This window comes from Myotis lucifugus, unplaced genomic scaffold (assembly GCF_000147115.1).
Source record: "Myotis lucifugus unplaced genomic scaffold, Myoluc2.0 scaffold_392, whole genome shotgun sequence".
Lineage (NCBI taxonomy): Eukaryota > Metazoa > Chordata > Mammalia > Chiroptera > Vespertilionidae > Myotis > Myotis lucifugus.
The window spans coordinates 408,427-416,799 of record NW_005871440.1 but is presented as its reverse complement, the minus strand read 5'-3'; positions in this window follow the sequence as shown (position 1 = coordinate 416,799).

The window sequence follows — 8,373 nt, the reverse complement described above, 5'->3', positions numbered from 1 at the left end:
TCTACATAGCCTGGACCACCTGCTTGTGAGAATATTTTGAGTTGTTAAAATTGTACTCAGTTTATACCTTGTACTATATGCTAAGTAATTGTTTAAAGTGATATACAGACATTATTCAAATCTAATACTGTTAAAAACCTAGAAACAGGCATTATAATCCCCATTTTACAAATGGGAAGTCTGAGGCTTAGCAATATTATACAACTTTCATTTAAGAATCCATTGAGAATATTTGTATGTGGTTATTACCTGCCAAGGGATATGCTAAATGCTTTACATCAATTCTCTCAATAAATCCAATAGTACTAGATAGGAATGACAAAAAGAGTGATGGTGATGGTGATGGTGATGGTGATGGTGATGGTGATGGTGATGGTGATGGTGATGGTGATGGTGATGGTGATGGTTATGATGATGATGATGATGATAATCATAATGATGATGACCATAATAATATCCATTTTATAGATGAAGAATTTGTGAAAACACCTCCATCCACCACATTCTGCATACTGAACTTGATACTCTAAAGATCTCACTTTAAGAGTCAGAATTCCCAAAGTATCTCCTCAGAAATTTGTAAATTTATCACTTTTTAGTATGACGATATTTTTTGCTCTACTCTGGTGACCATTCAAAGAATATAAGGAAGCGTTATATTCATCTTTATGGTTTAAAAGACAACTCTAAGTACCAGGGCCCTAAGACCTGATTATCATCCATCTGTGGCAATTAAACTAATGGCCTTCATTAAAAGAAGAACTGTTGCTTTTTTTAAAAAGCTCATTTCATTGCTGAAGCTAATTTTTCCAGCTGTGATCATATGCTGACTGGGAAATTCATAAATGAAAATAATAATCTATGTATCGGCTTCATATCTGACACATTTGAGACTGCATGGGAAATTACTTCTTGTTTAGAATTATTTTAATGACCTTGGCCCTGAAATGTTCTTAGATGGCCAATTTGAGCAAGAGCTGAGACATTAAGTGAGAAAACAAAAATTTAGATTGAGCATGAGAATGAGTAAACACAAATTTATAAATGGATTCTAAAGTATTTGGGATATTAAACCAAAATGTAATATAGGATGACAGACTAGAACTCCTGTGTTGTATCAACTTTTATGTGACCTTTATGTTTCATTCATCCCAAAGTCTATTTATCTCCTCCTTTTTCCTTTTCTCTATGTTGCATACACATAACAAAGGCTCAGTCTTCCGTATGCCCAAAGCACTGTGGATAACACATTTGCTCCCCCTCAACTAGTCCACTGCTCTTGCTTTTTACCACTGATTTCATAATATCATTTTTTTAAATGTATATTATGATAAAAGTAATAAAATTAAGCTGACTGTACACACAGGTTAAACCAATTAAATACAGAGCTTTACTAATAAAAATATGTATATATGCTAACAAACATAAATAAGATGAACAAGTTAGTCCTGGATTTGAAGATGAATCAATGAATAAATTAGGAAGATATTAATTTTTCTCATCTATTTAACATATTAGAATAGCTATTCTCAATAAGGAACATGTATCTTCAAGGATTTATTACAAAATTATGATCTGTAAAGAATTCAAATATGCCTTGCCTTTGCCATTCTCTATTGGAGACCACTGCTTCTACTGTTGGGAGCATGTCATGTGTTCAGAACACAATACTTGGAGAGGTGAGGGAATTAGGTGTGAAACTATGCAACCTAAATCATGTTTGGAAAAACAAAATTGTCATTGAAAGAAAAAGAGCATAGTTCATATGTCTTTTGGATATTGTTGCAGAAAATATTTTGAAATTGAAATGTAACAATGTGCATAAGGAATAGTAATAATTCCTACAGCATCTTCATTTCCATGGAGGACCAGAATAACAAATCCAATTACTATCACAAAGAACAGATCTCAGTTTTGAGGTGAATGAAAATGTTATAAATCTCATTGGGGGAAAAAAGGGAGTTAATCTTTATATAGACTTACATTTGGTATATATGGGAATTCTGTTGTTATACAGATTAATTTTAAATTATTTAAATAATAGTCTATCAATTTCTGGTTGCAAAATACTCAATAACAAGATTACTTTAAAAATCACAATGAAATACTATGCCACTATAAAAAAGAAGGAACTTTTACCATTTGCAACAGCATGGAACTGGAGAGCATTTTGCTAAGCAAAATAAGCCAGTCGGGAAAGATAAACATCACATGATCTCACTCATATGTGGGATATAATGATCAACATAATTTGATGAACAAGAATAGATTCCAGAAACAAATGGTAGGGGAGGGGGTTTAGAGAGTAACCAAAGGATTTGTATGCATGCATACTTGCATAACCAATGGACACAGACACTAGGTCGGTGAGGGCTTGCCCAGGGAGGGAATGGTTGTGGGGCAGGGGCGGTCAATAGGGGGAAAAGGAGACATATGTACAACTTTAGACAATAAAAAAATCTATTTCTCAATATTATATCCTACTTTTTCTCTGTGCATATATTTTTTCTCAATATGCATTTTACTGATTCACCATCTCCAACATTACCATATTGCTCTTCCCCCAGTTTCTCCAAAAGAGGTTGCAACCTTCTAAATTTCTCCACCAAAAGTAGTTAACATTTACTTCTCGCTTCTACAATATATTCAATTCATAAAAATATCCTTTTAGTTCTAACTTGAAAATACATTCAGAATCGAGTACCTTCCCAATATGTCCACTCCTACCACGATGCAAACAATGTCTGCTTAGGTTTGCATAACACATTTCTAAAGTGACTTCCTCCCTAACAGTGGATTCTTCACACAGCACCAGAGTGCTCCTTCCAAAATGGAGGTCAGATTATTTTGTTCCTTTGGCAAAAATCTGTCAAAAGTTTTTCATTTAACTCATGAAAGTTTCTATGTAAACTTGTCTTTGGCTACTCACTTGACATTATCTCCTATTGCTTCAAGCCTTGTTCATTCAGCTAGACCCACACTGGTTATGATGATGTTGATGTTGATGATGATGATGTTAATGATGTTGATGATGGCCATGAGCATTAGCACATCTAAATGATTCAGAGCATTTGTACCTGCTGTTGTCTCTACCTGGAATGCTCCTCTCAACAGTGCTATGACTCACTTCCCACTGCCTCCAATCATTGTTCATTTATTTTCTTTTCAATGATTCCTGAAGACCCACCATGCTTTGCAAAATACACAAGCACTAAGTAAATATGCTCTACCTAAATAGCTAAAAGTCAGTAATGCCAAGCGAATAGCAAGCAGCATCTAAGGTAAAATTTCAAAAGGTATTCTTTAGGAAAGAATGGCATAAATCATTAGCATTCCACAAATAACACAGGAATGAAGCTTCAACGAATGAAAGTGGCCCATATAATACACAAGGTTAAGTCTCTCTTGAAAGAGGAAATGATAAGTCACCTGGAGAAGAACAGAGTAATGATAAAATCAGCAATGGGCATCATTTTTATAGAACTTATTTCAATAAATTAGTTATTCCTATAAGGGCAAAACTAATGGACGCAGTGAGAAAACCACAGAAAAAATTGTACTCAAGATAGTAGCCCTGCCGAAACTGGTTTGGCTCAGTGGATAGAGCGTCGGCCTGAGGACTGAAGGGTCCCAGGTTCGATTCCGGTCAGGGGCATGTGCCTGGGGTGTGGGCACATCCCCAGTGGGAGATGTGCAGGAGGCAGCTGATCGATGTTTCTCTCTCATCGATGTTTCTGGCTCTCTATCTCTCTCCCTTCCTCTCTGTAAAATATCAATAAAATATATTTTAAAAAAAAGATAGTAGCCCTATCTATCCACAGAATTCTGACATTATTATAATTGAATACATCACTCTTTCAATTAAAAAGTGAGGTTTACAAAATTTAATAGTCTAAAGCTAGTTTTAGTTTTATTTGTCCCAACGTCTGGTATCTGAGTCTGTGTGACTCAAAAAAAAATCTGTGAAATATCTTTAAAATACTTAAACCTCACCCAAGGATGTGTTGTTTCATATTTTAGAGAGAGAAAAAGGGGGAGGGAGAGAGAAACATTGATATGAGACATTGATTGGTTGCCTTCTGTATGCACCCTGATCAGGAATCAAACCTGAGACTTTTGAGTATATGGGACAATGCTCCAACCCACTGAGGAAACTGGCCAGGGTCATAAAAATATTCAAAGCCTTCTCTTCTACTGCAAAATTCCAATGGACAAACAAAAGCCAAACATCTATATTTCACTGAATTTTTTCATCAAATCTACTTACTTTCTGATTAGTATTTTTGGCTTCTGAGAAATACACTTGATGAATTTTGCATCTTGATGCTTTGTATGCAATTAAGACTAGAGATGGACTTTAATCCCCTTATAACGCAAACCCACATTTTCATCACAATGGACAGCTGAGTATCTATTATAGAGAGTTTTTTTAATGGTTTCTTATGTAATGTCATGGTGATCATACGTGCAGTAATGTGGCTTCATATTGCAGGTGAGAACATTAAGACTCACTAAGAATGATACACTTGCCTAAATCTCAACCAACTAGACTCAGACTCTCAACCCTGCAAGTTAGGAAACCAGCCTGGTTTTGTTAGCAAATATTTTTCAGGGATATGTCATCTTCACAAAACTCTTAAGACTGAAGAAAATCAGAAATCTTAATTTATGAACTTCGAGGAAGCATCAGGATGTCAAGTGGACTGGGCATTTGCATCAGCCTATTCAGCATGTTTTCTTTTTGCAAGAAAAAGTATGTGGAAATTAAATTTATCAGATGGGTTATCAATGAACTCATAATCCTAACCACAGGAGGTATTTTTATGATTGAAATGTAAAAATGCTCAGTTCAAATAGCCTGATGTAGCTTTCTCACCCACTAGACCTGATTGGCAGGCAGGGAGGCATGCCAACCCAGCAAACAGTACAGTTAGCTTAGCACTTCCCCTTGGGCATTTGGAGTTGTCCTTTTCTATTTCACCTACCTGGCTGTTGCCTTCTGTTTAAACAACCTTTCTCTTAGTGAGATGAATATAACTACTGGTCAAAGTACTAGTATGCCATCTATTCCTTCCACACTTAAACTATTCCCGAGTCACCTTGGTTGGAATTCCGGAATTCCAACCAAGCTCTTTTGTTCTGTAACTGTTTGGTTGTACATTTACTGACCATTCATTCGGCATCATTTCATTCAAGAAGAGTTGTTGAGCATTTATTCTATGAAAATAATAGAGACAGTCTTTGTCGTCATAAACTTCAAAGTATAAAAGATAAAATAAAAATTAAACATTATTAAAATCAGTTACTTTGAATAGATGAACACAAAAGTCCCTGGAACTATAGGAACAACAGGGAAGTTCTCTCAGAGAAATTATTTATAAAATTGACATGAAGGAATGAGGGAAAATTCTTATCTTTCTATTATAGATGGTCTCACTTACTATGTATGGATTTATTGGTTTAATTTTCATGGGGCATCTTTATTCATTTATCCATACATTCAGTTAGGACACCTAATAGTTGCATCCCCATTAGATTAGACAAAATCAAGTCTTATTTGATCATCTATATCATAAAAATACAATATATATATAAAGTACCTATATAACATCTAGCATAAATGGCCTGTTAAAAAGCCATTATTAGTGGTATTCAGTTTAAAAATGGTAATTATTACTCAATATAAGATCTTACTTGCCCTAATTCCTGTACAAAACAGTATTTCCTCAGCTCTCTCTCTCCACCCAGGATCTCATCATTTGTCCCCTGCAGGATAACTCTCAGGGCAACTTTCTAATCAAGATCATCGCTATCAAAATAATACTCTGCTTTCAAAAATGGGAGATTTGGAGAATGTCCTTAAAACTTCGTCATCCAGATGCCTTGAACTTAAGACCAAGTCTTTAAGCATTTCAATAATTAAAAGTTTTCTTGCACTTTATTAACATTAAAGGCTTTTAGGCATAAAAATTCATATTAGTGGGAATACTGTTCTATTTCCCCAAGGAGTCCTAAGGGGAAACAGGGTATCCCTAGGACAAGCTCACAGTCCTTTCCATCCAGCAGTGGCCTCATGATTCCAGCTTGCACTACCAGCCCCTCACATCCTGAACCAGGCATCCAACCACTGAGCAAGTTGCAAGCAATTCCAGGAACCCAGACATTCACAAGCTAGACTTATATGATTTGTGTCACAGTTGTCTGGTAATATGAAAAATATGCTTATGGCTGTTGAAATGAGAAGTAGAAGTAGACAGCAAGCATATGAATTGACATTTAATACTGATCAATACAATTTAATACTTTAATACTTAGGTAAAGTTTTCATTATAATTCAACCTAAACTATAAACTTTTAAGCTATGACAGAATTCCAGATTCCCTCCCATAATCTTCTTGATATTTAAGACCCTCTACTCTTTGGCTTTACTCCTCCTATTTCTCACTCTGAGCTGTCATAGCTTCTCAGCAGGTTTATATAACATACCCTTGATATTCATGAAGACATATTTGAAGGTCTTTGTGTATTTGCTTGAGTCCCAAATTCTCTTTCAAATCTTATTTCTGCCTAGTGGCATATAAACTGCTCATATTACACCTTAATCCTTTTCAAATTTCACTAACATTTCTAATTTGATGAGAAAATTTTGACCTAGCTGGGGCTTTTCTTAAAATACCTTAACTAATTAGTGCTTCTTAATGTATAGAATGTACATGAAGGCCTTATTCCTTTCTAATATCATAGCCTTCAAAAAAATTGACTCTCTTCTGATTCATTAAAACCAAACTTAAATATTGCCTTAAAAGAATTATTCTTTTAAACATCTCTTAATGTTCATCTCCATTATTAAATTTACTTTTGTTCTTACTTGTGAGTATATTTATTTGGTTGAACTTATTTTGGGAATGATACCAATACCTTCCTTTCCTTTTTTTAAATTTAAATCCTTTATTGTTTTAAGTATTACATATGTATCCTTTTTCCCCCCAATTAACCTCTCTTCTTTAAAGAAATTTTTTTAGTATTGTGCCAAAAAATGCTTATTGTAGGTGAAGCTGCTAAACTTATCCACTAATAAATTGCATGATCCTAAACACTGGGCACACACAAAATGAAAGTAAGTTTGTATCTCACACCATAGAACATGGAGGTCATTCAATGTATATAAACGTATATTTTACACACAGTACACATATTTATATGTATAATGTGTACATATATATGAATAGCTTTAATATTCATATTTGTATATATATATATATATATATATATATATATATATATATATATATCTACACTAATAAAAGAGAAACATGGTAATTAGCATACAACCGCTACCCTTTTCATTGGCTAATCAGTGATTATATGCAAATTAACTGTCAGCCAAGATGGCGGCCGGCAGCCAGGCACTGAAGCGAGCAGGGAAGCTTGCTTGCTGCGGACTCCAACGTTCCCCGCCTCACTTGCCGGGCTCTCAGCTGCAACTCTAAGCAACTATGTACTATGTTGCAAATAAGAAGCTAAACAAAACCCCAGAAACAGGCTTTCATTCAGCTGGGCTTCAGCCAGACCGCAACATTGTATCGATGTTTTCAGCAGCGAGGCCTCAGAGCTAAAGCTGGCCCAAAATAAAAAAAAAATAAAAAGAAAAAAAGGAGCGGTTGGGAGCTTCAGTCACTCGCTTCCGGAAAACAGCCCTCAGCCCCTCACCCAGACTGGCTAGGCACCCCAGTGGGAACCCCCACCCTGATCCAGGACACCCTTCAGGGCAAACCAGCCAGCCCCTACCCATGCACCAGGCCTCTATCCTATATAGTAAAAGGGTAATATGCCTCCCGGCACCGGGATCAGCAGAGCAGCGAGGCTCCCGGCACCGGGATCAGCGTGACAGGGGGCAGCGCCCAAACCCCCTGATCGCCCGGCGGCTCTGTGAGTGACAGGGGGCGGGGCCACAACCTCCCTATCCACCCTGCTCTGTGAGTGACAGGGGGCAGCACACCAACCCCCTGATCAGCCCTGCTCTGTGCCTGATAGGGGGTAGCTCCCCAATCCCCTGATTGCCCTGTGGCTCTGTGTTTGACAAGGGTGCAGCGCACCAACCCCCTGATCAGCCCTGTTCTGTGTGTGACAGGGTGCGGCGGCCCAACCCACCCCCCACGGGACCTGCTCTGTGTGTGACAGGGTAGAGCCATAACCTCCCCATTGGCCCTGCCCTGAGTGTGACAGGGTGCAGCGCCCCAACCCCCTGATCCCCCCTGCTCTGTGTGTGACCGGGGCGGTGCCCCAACTACCCTATCGGCCATACTCTGTGAGTGACAGCGGGGAGCTCCTCAACCCCCTGATCGGCCCTGCTCTGTGAGTGACAGGGGGCAG